Source organism: Hemitrygon akajei, chromosome 3 (genome assembly GCF_048418815.1).
Source record: "Hemitrygon akajei chromosome 3, sHemAka1.3, whole genome shotgun sequence".
Taxonomy (NCBI): Eukaryota; Metazoa; Chordata; class Chondrichthyes; order Myliobatiformes; family Dasyatidae; genus Hemitrygon; species Hemitrygon akajei.
In genome coordinates this window covers 163110582-163134029 of record NC_133126.1, presented here as the reverse complement: position 1 = coordinate 163134029, position 23448 = coordinate 163110582, and positions in this window count along the sequence as shown.

Genomic DNA, 23448 nt, shown 5'->3' with positions numbered 1-23448 from the left:
GAGGCCCATGGGCTGTCGGACCTCCATACGATCCCCAATTCCTCCATCCTCTTGAACTCCTCCTTTGCCAGGCGGAGCTTTTCCGAGTGGAGCCTTCGTGCGCGGGCGTGGAGGGGTGGTCCCTGGGTCGGAATGTGGTGCTGTACCCCATGTCTGGGCATCGTGAACTGCGGTACCAGAATCGATGGAAAGTCCACCAGGATTCTGGTGAATTCGTTGTCTGACAGCGTGATGGAGTCCAGGTGTGGGGCCGGCAACTTGGCTTCACCCAGGGAGAACGTCTGGAAAGTCTTGGCATGTACCAGTCTTTTCCCTTGCAAGTCGACCAGCAGGCTGTGAGCTCGCAAGAAGTCCGCCCCCAGGAGTGGTTGGGCCATGGCGGCCAGTGTGAAGTCCCACGTGAACCGGCTGGCGCCGAACTGCAGCTGCACTGTGCGGGTGCCGTAGGTCCGTATCGTGCTGCCGTTTGCAGCCCTCAGGGTGAGTCCTGGCTTCCTGTTGCGGGTGTCATACCCCGTTGGGGGCAAGACGCTGGTCTCCGCTCTGGTGTCGACCAAGAAGCGGTGTCCCAACTGTTTGTCCCAGACGTACAAGAGGCTGTCCTGGTGGCCAGCCGCCATAGTCATTAGCGGCAGCTGGTCCTGGCCCTGGCCCTTGCAGGGCGGGCGACAACGGCGGGCTTTTGTGCCCCACCGCTGGTGGTAGAAACACCACTGTTCACTGTCCTCCTCACTCCTGCCTCTGTGTTGTGTGCGCACCCCTGCCGGGCCTGGTCTGGTCTGCTGTTGGGCGCGTGGCCTGGTAATCTGACCGACGGATGCCACGCTCTCCCTCTTGGCTTTCCACAGCACGTCTGCCCGGGCCACCACCTTCCGAGGGTCGCTGAAATCTGCGTCGGCCAGCAGCAGATGTATGTCCTCGGGCAGTCGCTCTAGGAACGCTTGCTCAAACATGAGGCAGGGCTTGTGTCCGTCAGCCAGGGCCAGCATCTCATTCATCAATGCTGACAGCAGTCTGTCTCCCAAACCATCCAGGTGAAGCAGGTGGGCACCTCGCTCACGCCGTGAGAGGCCAAAGGTCCCAATGAGCAGCGCTTTGAATGCTTCATATTTGCCTTCTTCCGGGGGCGACTGTATGAAATCCGCAACCTGGGCGGCTGTCTCCTGGTCAAGGGCGCTCACTACGTGGTAGTAACGCATGGAATCAGAGGATATCTGCCGAATCTGGAACTGGGCTTCTGCTTGGCTAAACCACACGCGTGGTCGCAGCGTCCACAAAGTCGGCAGTTTTAGCGAAACTGCGTGAACAGATGAAGAGTCAGTCAGCTTTGGTCCAAATCCCGTTTGGACCGTCGGGGTCACCAATGTAGCGATGTGCTACACACAGCGCTGAAATAACGACACGCAGTCGGTAAGCCATTTCGAGACTAGTTTATTCAAACTTCGCGGTGCTGGCATTTAAATCCCTAGCGCCCACCCTCTCCGGGTGGAAATGCAGAGTCTGGAGGCATTGAAATAATAGAAGTCTATAAATTTTTCATAATCAGCCAAAATTGGCAGAAACCATGAATGACAATATCAACACGTTCAAAGACCTATTAAGGTATTGTTACTTTAGGGAGATTCTGGATCATCCATTCACAGGCAAGTTGTATATATTGTCTAATTTTAAGAAATTTTAGGAATGCACATGAAAGAATAGAATCAAAAGAGTTAGGCAAACAAGACCTACGTTTGATATGACGTAGAGAATTTTGACTTCTATGTAGGTGGTAGTGAAGACTGCCAAGGAATTCCATTCCAATCAGGACAAAAATTCCACTTACCGCAGTTCTAAAACTTTTGCTGTGTAAGTTGAGATAGTGACACCTTCTTTCCAGACACCCCGGCAAGTGCAAACATACCCCCCCCCCCCCCACATCCAGTCTGTCTGGCCCTGTTAAAAAGTTGTAAGTTTCAATGATTCCTTGCCATGGATGCTGCCTGACCTGTTGAGCTCCCTCTAGCATTTTGTGTGTACGTTACTCTGGATTTCCAACATCTGCAGAATCTCTCGTGTTTATCAATTAAATTCCATTTTGTTCTTATAAACTTGCATAAACACAATCGCAGTTAGATCTCGTATGGTTGTCCGTGAATCCGGTGAACCTTTGAAGCACTTCCTCTATGGCAAGCACATTCTTTCATAGGCAAGGGAATCTGAACTGTACACAATACACCAAACGTGGTCACACCAAGGCCCCATATACTTGCAACAACCCATCCTTGTTCCCGCACTGAAAATCTCAAACAATGAAGTCTGGGGGGAAAAAATAAGAAAAAAGCATCTATTTTGTGAGGTGTTGCAGAGGGATCTGGCTGTCTGAGGGCATGATTTTCAAAATGGGCAGTGTGAAGGTCATTAGGAAAACTAACAGAATGATTTTGTTTATTGATAGGTGAATTGAATTGGAGATTGTGCTTCAATTATATACAGTAAGACCTTTTATGACAGCATTTCAGCAGGACTGGTCTCCTTATTCAAGGTATGATGTTAATGTATTGGAAACAGAGATGGTTCACTATACGAATGCCTGGAATATGTAGATGGCCAATTGCAGACCAGAATCTGCTGTACTCTCTTAGCACACGCTATATCCCATGGTGGGGGAGTCTAGGACAAGAGACCATGGCCTCAGGATAGAGGGGCATCCATTTAAAACAAAGATGCGGAGAAATTTCTTTAGCTAGAGAGTGGTGAATTTCTGGAATTTATTACCACAGACAGCTGTGGAGCCAGGTCGTTGGGTGTATTTAAGGCAAAGCTTGGTAGGTTCTTGATTGAACATGGCATCAAAGATTATGGGGAGAAGGCCAGGGAGTGAGGCTGAGGAGGGGAAGAAAACATCAGCCATGATTGAATGGCGGAGCAGACTTGATGGACATATGGCCTAATTCTGCTCTTATGTCTTATAGTCTGTGTGCGCACAGATACCCACACCCACACAGAATAAACAGGGATGTACCCTGTAGTTCCACTCTCTGTGACACAATCACGTACACACAACTTTCCTCAGCTCTTCTCTCTCACCTTCTCCAACCTTAAGTCCCTTCTTCAGTCTCCCTATCTCTAATCCCTTTACCCTCTGTCTCCCTTTCAGCACCCTCTCCTTTTCACTTCCCCTCTGGTTAGTCCTTTCCCTCTTCCCCTCTTGATTCCCACAGATACATTATCCTGAGTACTTTCATGAGAAGAGATTACCAGATGGAGAGAGGAAAATCCAAGGATGTCCCCCTTGAAAATGTGCATCATCCCCACAGCTGTCCAGGAGTTCCTGGCCCACGGGCACACAATGTGAAGAAAGATCACTCGTTATTGTACTGACAGCCATAAGTCCATGTGCACATAAACCTGAGTACATTAGATTTCTTCTGCTATAAGCTGAGAGGAAGATGATTTCAATTAATGGAGACCAATCTCAGAAACTGCAGGATCAAGATCACACACAAGACAAAGGAGCAGAAGTAGGCCATTCAGCCCATCAAGTCTGCTCTGGCACTCCACCATGAGCTAAACTATTCACCCATCTAGTTCCAATTTCCGGCTTCTCCCCATATCCCTTGATACCCTGACTAATTAGATACTTATCAATCTCCTCCTTAAACACCCTCAATGATCGGGCCTCCACAGCTGTATGCGGCAACAAATTCCATAAATCCACAACACTCTGGCTAAAAAAAAATTTCCTCAACTCTGTTTTAAATGGGTACCCTCTAATTCTAAGACTGTGGCCTCTTGTCCAGGACTCACCCACCAAGGAAAACAGCCTTTCCACATCTACTCTGTCCAACCCTTTCAACATTCAAAATGTTTCTATGAGATCCCCTCTCATCCTTCTATACTCTAATGAATACAGTCCAAGAACCGACAAACGCTCCTCATATGATAGCCCCTGCATTCCAGGAATCATCCTCGTAAATCTTCTCTGAACTCTCTCCAACATCAGTGCATCCCTTCTAAGATAGGGGGCCCAAAACTGCACACAGGAGGAGTTCCTCAGGGAACAAACAAAAGAAGCACATTGCCTCAAATTTATCCACAATTCCATCCCATCTGACAAACTTCTGGCGCAGTATACAAAGTCCACAATGGCATCAGTCACCTCGGAACACACAAAACCAGAGCACAACATATAGGGAGCTCCTTGCTGTCACTGGAATAATGTACCCTTATATGAAGGTCCTGTTAGTTGAGTACAGGATTAATGGTCAATTACTTAAGAGTGTGGATGAACAAAGGGACCTTGGGGTTCAAATCCATACATCCCTCAAGGTCGTTGCACAGGTTGATAGGGTAGTTAAGAAGGCCTATGGGATGCTAGGCTTCATTAACAGGGGGATTGAGTTCAAGAGTAGAGAGGTCATGTTGCAACTCTACAAATCTCTGGTGAGACCGCACTTAGAGTATTGTGTTCAATTCTGGTCACCTCATTACAGGAAGGATGTGGAAGCTATGAAGAGAGTGCAGAGGAGATTTACCAGGATGTTGCCTGGTTTGGAGAACAAGTCATATGAAGCAAGGTTAGCAGAGCTGGGACTTTTCTCTTTGGAGCGTAGAAGAATGAGAGAGAACTTGATAGAGGTCTACAAGATTATGAGAGGCATAGATAGGGTGGATAGTCAGTACCTGTTTCCCAGGGCACCAATAGCAAACACCAGAGGGCATATATACAAAATTAAGGGAGGGAAATTTAGGGGAGACATCGGGGTAAGTATTTTACACAGAGGGTTGTGAGTGCCTGGAATGAATTGCCAGGGATAGTGGTGGAGGCTAAAACATTAGGGGTATTTAAGAACCTCTTGGACAGGCACATGGATGAAAGAAAAATGGAAGGTTATGGGGTAGTGTGGGTTTAGTACTTTTTTTAAGGATTATATGGGTCGGCACAACATGGAGGGCTGAAGGGCCTGTACTGTGCTGTAGTGTTCTATGGTTCTATGGTTAATCATAAGGATACTTTCCCAGCACTCTTTCGACAGTATCCATGGTCCACCTTAGGAGGTAGGGGGTAGTGGCGGAGAAATTCATTTCTGACTGGAGATCTGTAACGAGTGGTTATACCACACGGTTTGGTGCTGGATCCTTTATTGTTTGTCATAAATATGAATGACTTCGATAAGAATATCTGGAATCTGATAAGCAAGTTTGCAGATGACATGGAGAGTGGTGGAGGTGGATACAGCATGGAAGGTTGTCTAATGATATATCAGGACAAAGATCAACTGCAAAGTTATGCTGAGCAATGGCAGATAGACTTCAATCCAGCCAATTGAGATGTAATGCATTTTTGGTTGTCTAATATTGAATGGACATGTACAGTGAACAGCAGGGACCTTAGAAGCATTGATGTACAGTGGGACCTCGTGGTGCAAGTTCCTAATTTTTGTAAAAGGTGATACAGGTAGACAGGATAGTGAAGAAGTGAAGGTGGTGTTTAGCTTGCTTGCCTTTCTAGGCACTTATATTCAGTATAAGAGTTGGGATTTCATTCTGTGGTTGTACAAGACATGGATTAAGCCACATTTAGAATATTGTGTGGTGTTCTGGACACCGCACTGCATAAAGGATATAAAAGCATTAGGAAGCAAGATTTTCTTAGGCTTTATTTCAAGGTGAGTTTGGGTAGGCTGTCATTGTTCTTGTTGGAGTGCAGTGGGCTGAGTGGTGATCTTATATAATCATGGAAGACATCGACAGAGTAGATATCATAGTTTTTATCCAATAGTTAGGGAGCATAAAACAAGAGAACATCCAGGATGTTCAAGGTGCGAAAGGATATCATTTAAGGAGAGATTTCCCACACAGAGAGCCGTGGTCATATGGAACAAGCTGCCAGAGCAGGTGGTAGAAGCAGGTAAAATCATGGCATTTTGTACGTATTTGGGCAGGTATGTGAATAAGGAAGAAATAGAGTGATATGAGCCAAATGCAGGAAATGGATGAATGTAGATGGACATCTTGATCAGTATAGATATTGTGGGCCGAATGGCCTGTTTCCATGATGCTTGATTCTATAACAATTAGGACATTCTGCTGTTGGAGATTATCATTGTTTGCCAATGGTTTGATGTAAAACACACAAAATGCTGGAGGAACTCAGCAGGTCAGGTAGAGAGAAAGAGACAGTCAACATTTCTGGCTGATTCTTGGCCTGTTTATTTCCCTCCATTGATTCTACTTGGCCTGATGAGTTCCTCCAGCATTGTGTACACACATGTGTGCGTGGGTAGCTCAGGATTCCCAGCATCTGCAGAATCTCTTGTCTTTATAATCAAAATGGATGTGGGAGTCTCTGGGCATGCAGTGGATATTTGGAGCCTATTCCCTGAGGTGGAGAAAAGGAAATGAAGAGTTAGAGAGTTAAATATTGCCTGACCTGCTGAGTTCCTCCACCATTTAGTGTGTGTGTTGCTCAAGATTTCCAGCATCTGCCGAATACCTTGTGCCTCTGAATTGTGTGATGTAATTGTTCTATGGCACGTCAGTCCAAAGCCTGGATCTTGCTATGTGCTACTTCACTGTGATGGGTCGAAACTGGAATTAAAGGCTATGCAGCTATCTGGGTTTGTTGCAATTTCCAGCACTACGGAGAGGTGAAGTAGCTGTGAATGATTGGGAGGTACAGTGTCCAATAGTCACACTCTCCAATAGTCCCAGCCATATACCCATCAGCTAAGGAGGTCCACAGCCAGTGGAAGGTTTCCCCTCGACCCCACTAACTTAGGTTTACTCAAGCCTCTTGGTGCTTTACTTAGATATCCAAGGTAGCCTCTTTCACTATAGCTCTCAACTACATTTAATTAAGCATGGTGAATCAAAATTTTAATAAGATCTGGAGAAATTGCATTGGCAGAATAAAGTCTGAGCATTAGTGTGAAAGTTATTACAAGACCACTTTACAGCAATGAGGGGACAACCGCCTGAAATAGATTTATGCAGCTTTTTAAAGGAGTTGATGATTGGGCCATTTCCCACTTCGTCAGATGGACACTGCTCCACAGCAAGTCCTGTGACAGATATCGAGCACTGCAGGTAAGACGTTTTCAGTCTCTGTAACCTTTTCCTCACCCAGTATATTCAGCTGTTTGTTGCCGTCTTATAAACTGAATTGAAATGTTAAAGACTTGCTTCTATAACAGAGTCATAGAGAGAGACAGATTGGAAACATGTCTTTCAGCCCAATGAGTCTGTGCTGATCATCAGTCGCCCAATTCCACCAATCCTTTGTTGTTATACTCCTCTTGTTCCCATCAACATCCTGCAGATTCTGTCACTCACTGTTGATAATTTACAGTGGCCAACTTAACTGCCATCCAAAATGTCTTTAGAAAGTGGGAGGAACCCAGAGGAAAGTCAGATAGTACTGGCAAACTCCTCGCAGGTAGCATGGACTGAATCCAAGCTTTGAATGCTGTGTGGAAGAGGCTTCACTAGCTGTGCCAGTAAGATCTTAACGATAAGATCTCCAGGAGGAGGGCAAGTTTGATCACTGACTCAGTGCTCTTGTCTGGAATGGTGTATGATAGAATATCCTCTAAATATTATGTAATTGCAAGTTGCTATCTATTTAAGATGATTTTCAAACAATAAGGTATTAGAATAAGGACCTTCTGCAATGTAAACAATTGCTTGTAATTTTAATCCTGAAGATTGACGGAATAAACTAAATCTAGACCTTAATGTCTCTGTAACCTAGTTGCATTGCATTAGTTGCATCACTGAGTCAATGCTGCCTGAATCGCACTGTGAATTTAGGAAGAACAGGAGCACGATCGACATGATCTTCACAGCCCAGCAGCTTCAGGAAAAGTGCCGGGAGCAACATGAAGACCTGTTTATGGCCTTTGCCGACCTCTCCAAACCATTCAATACTGTGCAAAGAGAGCTCTTATGGGATGTTCTCCTCAGGTTTGGCTGTCCCAATAAACTTGTTAACATCCTCCACCAGTTCCATGATGGGATGACTGCTCGGGTGACCATAGGAGGACAAGAGTCCAAGCCCTTCCTTGTACACACAGGGGTGAGGCAGGGGTATGTGCTAGTGCCTGTGCTCTTTAACATCTTCCTCTTGTGTGTTACCAAGCTTCTCCACAGCGAGATTGAAGACAGCGGCGGTGTGGCAGTGGGCGTCAGATTAGATGGCACCTTTTTAACGTCAGGAGGCTCCACACAACCACCAAACTCCATAGAGAACGGGTCCTGGAGCTGCAGTCTGCAGACGACCGTGATCTTGTGGCCCATACTCCGGAGGATCTTCAGACCGTCCTTGCTGTGGCGGTGAGAGCGTACAGCAGGATGGGGCTGACCGTCAATACCACCAAGACAGAAGTGGTTTGCCAATGGAGTACCAGTGTCCCACCCACCCTACCTGCCTTCACTGTTGGTGATGAAAAGCTGTCAGTAGTTCCATCTTTAAAATATCTGGGGAGCATTCTCTCTGAGGATAGCGGCATTGACAACGACATCCAGAGCCGCATTAAACAGGCATCAGCTGCCTTTGGGAGACTTCGGCGTAGAGTCTTTCAGAACCGGAGCCTTCGTCCCTCCACAAAGGTCACTGTATACCAAGCGGTCTGTGTCACCACCCTCCTTTATAGCTGTGAAGCTCGGGTAACCTACAGCCATCACATCAAGTCCTTGGAGTGCTTCCACATAAGCTGCCTTTATCGCATCCTGGGAATTACCTGGCGCGAGCGGGTGCCTCACACTGAAATACTTGTAAAGACCAACTGCAGAAGTATTGAGGCCATGATCACCCAGTGTCAGCTGCAGTGGCTGGGGCACGTGATAAGGATGCCCCCATTTCGGCTACCCCGCAGAATGTTATACGGCTAGCTACATCATGGTTGACGCTCAGCTGGAGGGCCGAAGAAGCGCTACAAGGATCAGATGAAGAATGCTTTAAGGAAGTGCAAGATCAGACCTGAGGACCTGGAGGATGTTGCTGCTGACCGTAACACTTGGCAACAGCTGTGTAGGGACGGGGTTCGTATTCTGGAGATGGAAAAAACAACCAGAAGACAGCGGAAGAGAGCCAGGAGAAATGCAGCCATGGTTACCATCACTACCAACTACTACCACATAGACATGCCTCACCTGCAAAAGAACTTGTGGGTCCAGGATAGTCATCAAAGATCTCACTGTTAAAGGAGTGGATGTTGTCATCGGATTCCGATGGACAACCGAAGGAGAGCATTGGGACAATGCTGCTTTGATAGCCACTTATGTTTCAGTAAATAATTCAATAAACTGGTTCATTATATTTGGCTCTTGCTAGCCACATAGCTGTTGAAAAAAGTAGCCAAACAACAACCTTTTTAGGTAACTTTGTAAACTATTAAATCCAAAAGGGCTAATCTTCTAACACAGACAAATTCTCCCTTGTGTTAAAGATATTTTACAATTTGATATGGAAGGCTGTTAGCTGAACCCAAACTGGTCAAATCAAGTCAAGTTTATTGTCACTTAATTGTATACATGTAACATATATGACCATATACTGTAATGTATATAGAAACGAGACAATGTTTCTTTAAACCAGGGTGTAAACACAGTAGTACACAAAACACACAATACATGTGATAACTTATGAAGGCAAGGATAAATTCTACAGATGAATCACACATAAATAACAAACTAAAGTGCATTAATTTTAAATATTGGAAGGTAAGGAACAGATTAACCAGTGACACTTTGAATATGGTGTGGCTGGGAGTTCAGAAGCCTGATGGCCTGTGGGAAGAAACTGTTTCTCGTCCTGACGATTCCTGTTTTTATGTATCATAGTCTTCTGCCTGATGGTAGAAAGTCGAAGAAGGTACTGGAATGACAGGTAATAATACTAAGAGCCTTGCATACGCAACACTCATGGTAAATGTCCCGATGGATTATAGGGAGACCCTGTGATTCTCTCAGCTGTTCTCACAGTCCTTTGTAAGCACTTCTGATCCAATGCTTGATTGCTCCCATACCAGATGGAGATGCAACTTCTCAGGATGCTCTCAGTGGTGCTCCTGTAAAACGCAGTAAAGATGGGTGCTGGGGTGGGTGATGGTGGGTGCTGGGATGGGTGCTGGGGTGGGTGATGGGATGGGTGCTGGGGTGGGTGATGGTGGGTGATGGGGTGGGTGATGGGGTGGGTGATGGTGGGTGATGGTGGGTGATGGGGTGGGTGCTGGGGTGGGTGCTGGGGTGGGTGATGGGGTGGGTGATGGGGTGGGTGATGGTGGGTGATGGTGGGTGATGGTGGGTGATGGTGGGTGATGGTGGGTGCTGGTGGGTGATGGTGGGTGATGGTGGGTGATGGTGGGTGATGGTGGGTGATGGTGGGTGCTGGGGTGGGTGATGGTGGGTGCTGGGATGGGTGATGGTGGGTGATGGGGTGGGTGATGGTGGGTGATGGTGGGTGCTGGTGGGTGATGGTGGGTGATGGTGGGTGATGGTGGGTGCTGGGATGGGTGATGGTGGGTGATGGTGGGTGCTGGGATGGGTGATGGTGGGTGATGGTGGGTGCTGGGGTGGGTGATGGTGGGTGCTGGTGGGTGCTGGGGTGGGTGATGGTGGGTGCTGGTGGGTGCTGGGGTGGGTGATGGTGGGAGGCTTGCTTGCCTCAACCTTATGAGGAAGTGGAGGCAGTGCTGTGCATTCTTGTTCAGAGAGGTGATATTAAGGGACCAGGTGAGGTCACTTGTGATGTGAACTCCCAGGAATTTGGTGCACGTAACTTTCTCTACGGAGGAGCCGTGTACTCACACAGGAAGATGGTTTGTCTGCACCTTCCTGAAGTCCACAATGATTCTTTTGTCTTCTCCGTGTTCAGGCTTGGGCTGTTCTTCTGACACCAATCCACCAGCCTCTCCACTTCCTCTCTATTCTCCGTCCCATCATCGTTCTTGATAAGACCAACCACTGTTGTGCCATCCGCAAACTCGATGACACGGTTCGAGCTGGATCCTGTGACACAGTCATGTGTCAGCAGTGTGAACAGCAGCAGGCTGAGCCCACAGCCCTGGTGAGCATTCAACATGTTCTCATGGCTAGAAACAGCAAAGAGGGAGGCTGACACATGTGACACAGGATGACAGCTTCTGGCCTGTGAGAGAATATCGTTCAAAATGATGCTGTGACAACAGGTCCTTGCAACAATGAAAATCATTTACTGGCTGTGAGGCCCGTGTGAACTTGCTCAGCCTCTAGCATCTGCACACCTCTCAGGAAAATGAGGCGGAGTGTTGGAGACAATTTCCTCCATTTTTCCTCAGCCCTAGTAATTGGGAGTAGCCAAGAAATCCCGCAGCAATGTAGAAACATAGCACAAACTTGACAAATCTTGTTGGTGAAGGTTTACGCAGTAGTTTTTAGAATTCATATCTTGGATGAATCTTCACTGAGCAATTTTAAAGGGGAAGATGCTGGGGGACTTTGCTACTGTTAACAGTTGGTTCTCCTGCTATTTACTTCTCTTGTTCTCACATATCTTCTTGTTGTCAAGGCCAACCTGTAGTTGCTTTCACAACTTTATTAAAATTCCCTACTATTGTCAGCACATTCAATTCAACCTATTTTTGTGTTTCTCAATCGTTGCCCTTTTTACCCTGGGATTTTCTAACTTATTTTACAGGTTTTGTTCAAACTTTTTACTTATTGTGCCTAACCAGATGTATATTCCATTGGGTCCTGGATTAATTATCCATGTGTTTACATCTGTTTGCAGCTATCACAAGACTGCTTTTTAAAAAAAATCTCACGAACAACATGTTTTTGAAAAACAAGTGAATCAATATAACAAGGAAAATAAACTGGAGAAACACACACAAATGCTGAGTGATCTCAGCAGTTCTTACCCCACCTTCACTTCTCAACTTCTGGCTCCTCTCTCACCCCTCCTCTTCTCCTCGTCTCTCTAGACCCTCCTTTTGGTGCCCTCCTCTACCCTTTCTCCCATAGTCCACTCTCTACTCCTATCCGATTCCTTCTTCTTCACGCCTTAACCTTTTCCACCTTTCACCTCCCAGCTTCTCACTTCATTCCCCCACCTCATCCACCTAACTACCTTCCCCCTCACCTGGCTTCACCTATCACCTTCCAGCTTGTACTCCTTCCCCTCCCCCCTTCTTCTTATATTAGCTTCTTATCCCATCCTTTCCAGTCCTGATGAAGGGTCTCAGCCCAAAATGTCAACTCTTTATTCCTCTCCACAGATGCTGCCTGACATGCTGAGTTCCTCGAGCATTTTGTGCGTGTTACCCTGGATTTCCAGCATCTGCAGAATCTCTTGCGTTCAAAATAAACTGGTGATTTGAAATATGCTGATGTCTTGAGCGCATTTTATTTCTCTTATTATCTGACCAAGAATAAGTAATGACTGATAAAATATTATATGCCATTTTTAAAAAGGCAGATTTTAAAATAGTGTTATAGGCAAAAAATACCATATGAATCTTCATTATTGTGATTCATATCAGACAAACAGTAATCTTACGATCTACTGGTAATATTCATAGTACCTCACGTGTTCTGTCAATCCCTTTATCTCAGCACCCTATCAACAGCAATAATCCAGTTTGCAGGAGGACTTGAAACTGGAGGCAAATATATCATCACGGAATGAGAATTGGTCAATTAGTTGAAAAAACAGAAGGTGTGAATCAGTCATTTTTTGATTGGCAGCGTGTGAGTAATTGGGTGCTACTAGGATCAGTGCTTGGGCCTCAACTGTTCACTATCTTTATCAATGAGTAACACATGCAAGTATGCTGAAGATACAAACTGGGTAGTAGTTCGGATAATAAGAGGTGTAGGGGGTGGGGGGGGGGGGTTGGTGAGGACAATAATTTGCTTCGGGAGAGCAGGCATAATATATCTAAGCTTATTGATGGTACAAAGCTGATTTAATGAGGATTGTAAAGATGCATGGAAGCCTCAGGGAATAAGAACAGGTTACATTCATGAGCAAGAACGTGGAAAACGGAACATAACACAGAAGGACATAAGTTAATTAATTTTGTTTTTAAAAAAATGGGAAACTCACATATTTTTAAATGATGAGAGTTTGAAAATATTTGTGTTCAAAAGAATCTGGGTATTTAGTGAATCACTGAAAGTAAACATGAAAGTAAAATAGTAAAACTTAGAAAAGTAATTGATAGTGTTGGTCTTGGTGACAAAGGATTTGAGCACTCCAATTACACAGTATCCTGTTGTGACCACACCCAGAATATTCTGCACAAGTATAGTCCCTCTATCTAAGGAAGGATATATTTGTAAGAGAAGAAATTCATTGAAGCTTCTCCACAATGGTCACTGGTTTATGCAGACTGAGCCTATAATCTTTATAGTTAAGAGACCTGAAAATTCTAGCTGGGAAGATGAGAGCTGTGGGTCTAGAATCAAAGGTCACTAGGTTGGCCATTCAAGACTGAGATGAGAATAATGTTCATTACTCAGCAGGTAGTGATTTTTCACAATTCTCTCCCCAGGGGAACTGTGACAGCTCAATTGTTGAGAAAACTTGATATTTGGATATTGAGGAATCAAGGCACGGTGGGGGGTGGGGGGTTGTGAGCACAACAAATGATTGCTGCAATGAAAGAACATTCGTGGTCTTGGTGAATGGGAAAGAAGCTGAGAGGGCTGAATGGCCTACTCACCGTTTCTTGTACTCTTGTGTTTGAAACCAGCCACACATTTGCCAGTCAAACTGGCGACACACTCAGTGGTCACTTCATTAAGGACCTCCTGTACCTGATAAAGCACCACTGAGTGTATGTTTCAGCTGCTGTAGACCTCCCACCTCAAGGTTAAACAGGCTGTGTATTGAAAGATGCTCTTTTGCACACCAACATTGTAACTCATGGTTATCTGAGTTACTGTTACCTTCCTGTCAGCTTGAGCCAGTCTGACCATTCCCCTCTGACTTCTCTCATAAACAAGAGAATGTCCTGTTAATTTTCACCCACAGAACTGCCATTCACTGGACAATTTTTGTTTTTTGCACCATCCTCTCTAAACTCTAGAGACAGTTGTGTGTGAAAATCCCAGGAGATCAGCAGTTTCTGAGATACTCAAACCACCCCATCTGGCACCAACAATCATTCCACAGTCAGTCACTTAGATCATATTTCTTACCCTTTCTGATGTATGGTCTGAACATGTCCGGATGGTTTTTTGCATTGAGTTGCTGCTGCATGATTGGCTGATTAGATATTTGCTTTAACAAGCAGTTGAACAGGTGTATCTAATAAAGTGGCCACTGAGTGTATATTGGCAATTCAGATTATTTCGAAGGATGAAAGAAGTACTATACTAAAAAAACAAGTGATGGTCTGTTATATTTCCAAACAAACTATGACATAATTGAGATTTCTAATTTTAACTGAACAACTTCACTGAAAAAGCTTAAGTAAGAAATAGTCTTAATATGTTGTTGTACAGTTAATAATTGTTACAGGATAGTTAGATCCAGAATCTTCCATGGATGGGGTGGGAGGAGTGGGTTGTAGTCTGTGAAATGGCGTGCTTCATCTGCTGCTATGGACTTTTGACGCATAGCATTGGGTTTTTCGCCACCATCCCATTTGCTGCTGCTCCACTTTGGATAATCCATGGCCAGAGATTCCCAAGAATCCTTGGCCAACTGTCCTTTATTTTTCTTTACTGGTATTTAGAGATATAACACAGTAATCAGCCATTCTGGCCAAACAAAATGGCCACGCATGTAATCAATTACCCTACTAGCCTGCATGCCCTTGTGATGTTGGAGGAAACTGAGCACCCAGAGGAAACCCAAACGGTCACGGGGAGAACGTAGAAACTCCGCGCAGACAGCTTCAGAACTGAAGCCACATCTCTGGTGCTGAGAAGGTGAGATAACTTAGAGAACTACAGATCAGTTAACTTCATTATATGTTATCACCAAAGTGTTATAATCTGTCAAGATTATCATAATTGGGTATTTATAGCATGACTGGGCAGAGTCAATATGGCTTAATGAATGGGAAATCGTGTTTGACAAAGCTGAGGCCAGAACTGGCAAAATGAAGGGGAGCTGGTAGATGTAATATATTTGGATTTTTAAGACTAGTTGATAAGGTATCACACAAAATATTGTCACGTAAGAATAGAACATGTTGGGAATAATCAGCAGGTCAGGCAGAATCTGTAGAAAGAGAACCAAGAATGCTAACACTAAAACACATTCTCTTCTATCAGATTCCATCTTCTTCAGCCCTTTGCCTCTTCCACCTATCATCTCCCAGCTTCTCACATTATTCCCACTACCTGTCCCCACCTACTTATCTTCACCCCTCACTTGGACTCACCCATCACCCACCAGCATGTGCTCCTTCCCTTGCCCCCACCCTTTTGTTCTGGTTTCTGCCCTCATTCTTTCCAGATCTGACGAAGGGCCTTGGTCTGAAACACTGACTGTTCATTTCACTCCCTAGATGTTGCCTGACCTGCCGAGTTCCCCAGCTTTTTTTGTGAGTTGCTCCAGATTTCCAGCATCTGCAGTCTTTCTTGAGTCTCTGGGAATGTTACCTTTCTCCGGGACAGCTTGAATCTTTTTCTCTGGTCACTTGTTAACTTACTTCAACATCAGTGTCTGGAATCGTGTCTCATTTCTGGGCAATACTGTGGTACAGCCAGCAGAGCCATTGCTTCACAGTGCCGAAGAAACAGGTTCAGTTCTGACTTTGAGTGCAGTCTGTGTGGAATTGCTTGTTCTCCCATGTTCACCAAGGCCTTCATTTGGGTTGTCTAGGTCCTTCCTGCATCTCAAAGACATGCAGGTTGGTAGGTTAGTTGGCCACTGCAAATATCTGTAATTTGTAGTTAGGATTGAGAATCTGGGACAATTGATGAGAATATACAGAGAATAAAAAATGGGTTTCATGTAGGTTTAGTGTAAATGAGTGGTTGATAGTTGGTGCAAGCTCCAAGAGGCAAAGGACCTGTTTCTGTGCTGTCTCTCTCTATGACTCCTTATGGGCTGAAACAGGAGGAGTATCTTTTCTTCCCTATTGAATCCGATGGGATTTGATAGCAATCTTGTAGTTTAATTCTGATTCCAGCTTTGTAATTGAGTTTTTCCATTAACTGAATTTAATCATATAGAGAAAATCATTAATCCAGATTACTTGCTCAATAAAGTGACCAGCTCACTATCAATTCCTTGCATTATTCAAATTTACAGACTGATAAATTAAAATTAAGTTAAGCCGATTAGGAAGGTTCTCATACAATTTATAAAAATAGGCTACATGTCAAAAACAATTGGGAGAGAGAAACATGCCATTATCCACTGATTTTCGTCTTACAATTAAAATATTTTCCAGCTACTTTACGTGACTCTATTCACAGTCACAGATCCACTTCTTGTAGTGTACTTCTGCTGCATTCACTAATAAATGGTAAATCTCATACTCAGGATCATTCAAATGGGGGTGGGGGCCTGCAAAGTGCAATTTTAAATTGCAGAACTAACACAAGTTCAATTTCAGCACCATTTCTTTCAAAGTCTCCACCCTCCTCTTAGGGATTTTCCATAGTAAATCCATATGTGTAATGAACTCCTGTAAGTTTTGCCCACTCATCATTTTTTGAATGTGACCGTAAACTAAAAGTATTTATTCTATACAGAGTAACCTATTTTCAATAATTTTCAACAAAAGGCTGTGTTTTTACTTTCTGTTGTTGGTTGAAAATAAATTAGATGCATTTTGGCAGCATTATTTGTCAGAAGGTTGTATTGTAGGTGAACTGCAAATTCTTTTACTAATTTATTCACAAGATGCGGTTGTCACTGCCAAGGCCATGGGTTTATTATCCGCCTCTAATTGCTGAATGCAGCATTTAAAAGTCAACCACTAGTTTATTTATTTAGACATCCCGCGCGGACTTGTATACTTGGCTTTACAGAAGCATGGCTCATAACCAGGATTTCGGAATCAGCACCGCAGCCTGCTGGCTTCACTATTCTCCGTAAAGACAGGACAACACTGGCACACCTCAAGACTGTGTTTGCACACTGCTCTATTCTTTCCACACCCACAGTTGCATGACTAGGCATAGCTCAAACACCATCTGCTGATGGCACTACAATTGTTGGTGGAATTTCAGATGGTGACGAGGAAGCATACAGAGCAAGACAGATCATCTGGTTGAGTGGTGTCAGAACAGCAATCTTGCACTCAACGGCAGTAAGAGCAAGGGATTGATTATGGACTTCAGAGAGGGGAAGTCGAGATAACACACACCAGTCCTCATCGAAGGATCAAGAGGTGGAAAAGGTGAGCACTTTCAAGTTACTGGGTGTAAATATCTCTGGGGATCTAACCTGGGCCCAACATATTGATGAAATTACAAGGATAGTACAAAAATGAGCAGAATTTGTATGTCACCAAAGACACTTGCAAATTTCTACAGAGGTACAGTGGAGAGCATTCTAACTGGCTGCAACCCTCCCCAATAGCTCTAGCAAACCTGCCTGCAAGGATATTGGTCCCCCTCGGGTTCAGATGTACCATAGAGAGCATTCTAACTGGCTGCATCAGTACATGATATGGAGGAGCCATTGTACATCACAAGACTGGAAAAAGCTGCCAAAAGTTGTAAACTCATCCAGCTCCTTCATGGGCACTAGCCTTCCCGGCATCGAGGACACCTTCAAAAGGCAATGCCTGAAAAAGGTGGTGTCCATCACCCAGGGAATGCACTCTTCTCATCGCTACCATCAATGAGGAGGTACAGGAACCTGAAGACATACACACAACCATTCAGAAATAGCTTTTCCCCTCCGCTGTCAGATTTCTGAATGGACAATGAACCCATGAATAGTACCTCACTATTTCCCCCTCTCTTTTCGCACTACTTATTTAATTTATTTTAAAAAATATGTATACTTATTGTAATTTATAGATTTTATTATTATGGATTGCAATGTACTGTGGCTGCAAAACAACAAATTAAAGCCAGTGACATTAATCCTGATTCTGATTCCGATTCAGAACAGGCCCTTCTAGCTCACCACCCAGTAAAACACCTATTTAACACTAATCTAAACACAGATAATTTACAATGACCAATTTATCGACTAACGTATACGTCTTTGGACTGTGTGAGCGAACAGGGGTACCTGGAAGAAACCCAAGTGGTCATGGTTAGAAAGTATAAAACAGACAGCGCCAAAATTGAACTCTGAACTCTGAGGCCCCAAGCTGTAATAGTATTGCACTAAACACTGCGATATCATGGTACCTGGAATCATAAATGTGCCTCTCTGACTAAGGATAACAAATTCCCTACCTGAAGGACATTAACGAACTGGGTGACCTTTATAACAATTGGGCAGTTACATTGTTTTTTAAATTCCAGATTTACCTAATTCTTTAAATTTAAATTCCAGAGTTGCTCTAATGGGATGTGAACTTTTACCTCCGATTCAACCTGTTGAATGCCGGTCCAGTAATTTAAGCATTGTATTCGTGTACCCATTTAATATGACCATTCAATTTTGTTTGGCCCAATGTCTAATTTGCACCTTAAAACTATTGCAAGATCAATTCAAGGATTGATATTTTCTCACACAACAGAAAAGATAAAGCAATATTCCTCAATATTTTTCATGTGTCTTGGATCTTACTTCATGCATCCTACTACAGGGATGATGGCAACATCTTGGAGCAGGCTCATGTCTTGGATCTGGAGCCTGCCTGTTCGGGGAACGGAAAGCAGCATGCTGAAGGGCTTAAAGGCTTATAGCAACTTAGAGGACTGCATAATCGAGTCAATAGATGCGGCAGAGCAGAAAGCTGATATTCTAAGTAATATCTGGATATCTCAACAGGGCAGAGACACACTAAATTCAAAGATGCAGTTGACCACAGAAGAGAAGCTCTGTTTACCACTGGATAAGAGAAGGAGGATTCACATCTGTATAGCATTTTTCAGAATGTTCAAAGGCACTGTATAACATTGATGCATTTTGTGAAGTGCAGAACATTGAAGCAGAACAGCCAGTTTCAGAATAGGAATATCACTCAAATAATAATGTAGAAGGTCATAGAACTTTAGAATGTTTGCAGCTTAAAGGAGATAATTTGGCCCATCATGTCCTTGCCAGCCCTCTGCTATAACTCTATAGTTTCACCCACTAGCCATTTTTCCATGCCTTAGTAAGTTTTCTCCACCAGATCCATCTATCCAAATTGCTTTTAAAGGCCACTATGCAATATGCCTCCATCACATCTGCAGGCAGTGCATTCCAACCACGTGCTGCATAAAATGCTTTTTTCCTCATCTCACTCTTAATTCTCTTCCCTTTTGGTTGACACTTGTGATGTCCAGTCCTTAACCCCTTCAGCAATAGGAACAGATTCCCACTATGGACTTCATTCATCCAGGTCCCTCATCATTTTATACACTTCTGTAAGCTCCTTTCAGCAACCTCCCTAAATCATTCGATTCTCAAAAGAACTCAGTCCCACCCTCTTTAATCTGTTTTGTAACTGTAATCTCTCAGCCCAGGAGTTTTCTCGCAGCTTTCCGTTGGGACCTCCCTGATGTCTTCACTTCGCTCCAGACCTGAACACAACATTCCAGTTAAAGCCTCATCAGTATTTTTAAAAATCCTGCATAATTTCTGTTTTTATACAAAGCTGGTGATGCTCAGAAATGAAGGTGCCTTATTAACTGCTCGTACAAGAGCAGAATTAGAACATTCAGCCCATCAAATCTGCTCCAGTGTTCAATCATGGCTTTTTTTCTCTCAACCCCGTTCTCCAATCAAAAACCTGATCAATTATATTCATCCTTGGGGATGAATACAATCTTAAGAATTTATTAAATTTTAAATAAACCTAAAGATTTGGCCTCCACAGCCCTTTGTGGCAACAAATTCCACAGATTCACCACCCTTTGGCTGAAGAAATTTCCCTCCTTCACGCTCTGATTTATTCTGAGGCTGTGCCTTTAGTTACTCAACTCTCCACATCCATTCAGTTCAGACCTTGCTGTATCAGGTAGATTTCAATAAGATCCCTTCTCCCCACCCCAGTTCTTCTGAATTCCATTCAGTATAAGCCTGCAGCCATCAAATGCTCCTTAAACATTAAGCCTTTCATTTCTGGGATTATTCTTCTGAACCTCCTCTGAACTCTCTCCAGGACCAGTACATCTTTCCTTAGATATGCGGCCCAGAAATGCTCACGATATTCTAAGTGTGGTCTAACTAATATTTTATACATAAAGCCTCAGCAGTAACTTTTTCCCTTTATATCCTAGTTTTCTTCCTTTGCATTCGCCTTCTTTATTCGCGAACCAACCTTGAGGGAATGCTGCACTAGAACCCCCAAGTTCCTTTGCAACACTGATTTCTGAACTTCCTTCACATTTAGAAGATAGTCTATGCCTTTATTCTGTAATACATATTGATGCTGCCTGACCTGTTGAGTTCCTCCAGCATTTTGTGTGTGTGTTGCTTCAGATTTTCAGCACCTGTAAGATCTCTTGTGCCTGTGAAATACTCCACTGTTCTTTTTCGCAGTTCACAATCCTGCCAAGTTTTCTGTTATCCACACATTTGGAAAGTTTGACTTGTCCATCCTAGTCTAGGTCAATAGGCATCAATAGATTAATAATTATTGTCCTTTAATGACATGTCCTGTGAAATTCCACTGCTCACCTTCCTTCTGTTCAAGAAAAAACCCTTTACCAAGAGCTTCATATGGTGTTACTAAGCAAACTTTATGTCATCAATGTCTCTTTTGTGCCATTTGCTACAGTGTTGCTGATCAATCTTTGATATGGCAACACATCAAAGGCTTACACATTAGCTGATTTATCCTTATCAACCCAAATTGTTACTTATTAAAAAATTATTTCAGATTTGTTAAAAATGATTTGATCTTAACGAATCCTTGCTGGCTGGCCTTAATTTATCCATTTTTCTTCCAGGCGACTAATTGTTTTGTTTCAGATCATTGTTTCTAAAAGCTTTCCTCTCACCAATATTAAACTACTGGCCTGTAGTTATCAGCCTTTCCTTACACGTCCTTGAACAAGGGAATAATGTAAATATGTAATCCATCTTGTTACACATTCACCCTGAGATTCAATTTTGTTGTGGGACCAATAACTATTATCGCTCTGAAAGATTTAGATGAACAGCTGGCCATTGTTTTTAATCTCATTGCTCAGGTACCTTCATTCCTGAGAATGGCCAGTTTAGATAATTGTGGTTTCAAGGGAGGGAGCATAACTTTTGAAAACTGTGCACATAATTCTCCTCTTTGATCCTTGCAGCAGTTATAAGCTTCAAAAGATCTGATCTTGGCCCACAGCTGTCCCATCCTGCTAGGAACATTTCAGAAACTCATTCTGGCTCTCACCATCACCGGTACGTTATCATGCACAATCACAAATCCAATGTGCAAACTCTGCTCAAGGGCACCCTCACTAATTATCATCTTTATATTTGTTTAACAGGAAGCTCAAGTGGTGTTATAAGCAAAAGTTTAGGCAAATTGCATTAATATTAATCAAATCAGTCTGAGACCAATTTCCATGAGCTCCGCAGGTACTAAAGATTTTACAGCACTCACAGATGCACAAGACAGTCATCAGTCCCTCCTTTATCTTCACCTTCCAGTCACCACCAGGCTTTCAGGACAGCCTTTGCCACCTCTTTCGCAGATGCTCAACTCCCATTTGTCCTGGCTTAAGTTAATCCAAATGTTCAATTTATGTGTATGCGCTGAATTTACACATTGAGGTGCTGTTCCCTGCATGTTTTCATTACCATTACAATCGAGGTTTTATTCACATCCTGTTGCAATACAAACAAGCTTTTTATTTTCTGTTGACATAAATCTACTTATCACTTCTCAAAGCCAAGTTAATCAAGTGTGTTAAGTCATTGGGAAATCATCAGCCCTACATTTTCCACGTAAGTTATGACTTTAAAAAAATGTTTCAATTTGATCATCTCTCATTGTTCTAAACTGCAATGTGTAGAGCCAGTCTCTATGCTCTCCTCACCAGTTAATCTGTCCATCACAGGATAATGCTATTGAGATAATTGACATTATAGAACATTCATCTCAATAATAATGTATGGCATCACTGCAACATATTTGTCACGAATCACTATCAAACTCAGTGGAAGTATTTACAAGAAATGATAGCTGGAATTGGAAGACCTTGAAGAAACACTCCGTAAAGTATGTCGGAAAGTTTGTGTCACTTTTCAATTGTAAAATATTAAATTAAGAAATGAACTGAATAGGCAGACAATTCTCCAAAGAGCTGTTATATAAAAATAAATCTCTGCTTTCTCTGAAGATATTCCTAAATCAGGGATTTGATAGATAGATAGATAGATAGATAGATAGATACTTTATTCATCCCCATGGGGAAATTCAACTTTTTTTCCAATGTCCCATACACTTGTTGTAGCAAAACTAATTACATACAATACTTAACTCAGTAAAAAAATATGATATGCATCTAAATCACTATCTCAAAAAGCATTAATAATAGCTTTTAAAAAGTTCTTAAGTCCTGGCAGTAGAATTGTAAAGCCTAATGGCATTGGGGAGTATTGACCTCTTCATCCTGTCTGAGGAGCATTGCATCGATAGTAACCTGTCGCTGAAACTGCTTCTCTGTCTCTGGATGGTGCTATGTAGAGGATGTTCAGAGTTATCCATAATTGACCGTAGCCTACTCAGCGCCCTTCGCTCAGCTACCGATGTTAAACTCTCCAGTACTTTGCCCACGACAGAGCCCGCCTTCCTTACCAGCTTATTAAAACGTGAGGCGTCCCTCTTCTTAATGCTTCCTCCCCAACACGCCACCACAAAGAAGAGGGCGCTCTCCACAACTGACCTATAGAACATCTTCAGCATCTCACTACAGACATTGAATGACGCCAACCTTCTTAGGAAGTACAGTCGACTCTGTGCCTTCCTGCACAAGGCATTTGTACTCCACATGCGCCATAGTGTTGTAGCAGTTAACGCAACGCTATTACACCTAGGGGCGTCGGAGTACAGAGTTTATTCCTGATGTCATCTGTACAGAGTTTATACATCCTCCCTCTGAATTCTTGGGCTTTCTCCGGGTGCTCTGGTTTCCTCCCACAGTCCAAAGATGTACTGGTTAGTAGGTTAATTGGTGATTGCAAATTGTCCCATTAGGCTAGGGTTAAATTAGCAGGTTGCTGGTCACATGGTTCAAAGGGCCAGAAGAGCCTGTTCTGTGCTATATATTTTCAAATAAATCAGGCAGCATCAATGGAAAAAGGCTGTTTTAGAACTTTCTGCCCATGGGTCCAGCCAACCAACACCATTAAGTTGTCCCTCCACAGTCGACCTTTGAAGTCATTTGTAAATATCTCTGATAGAAACA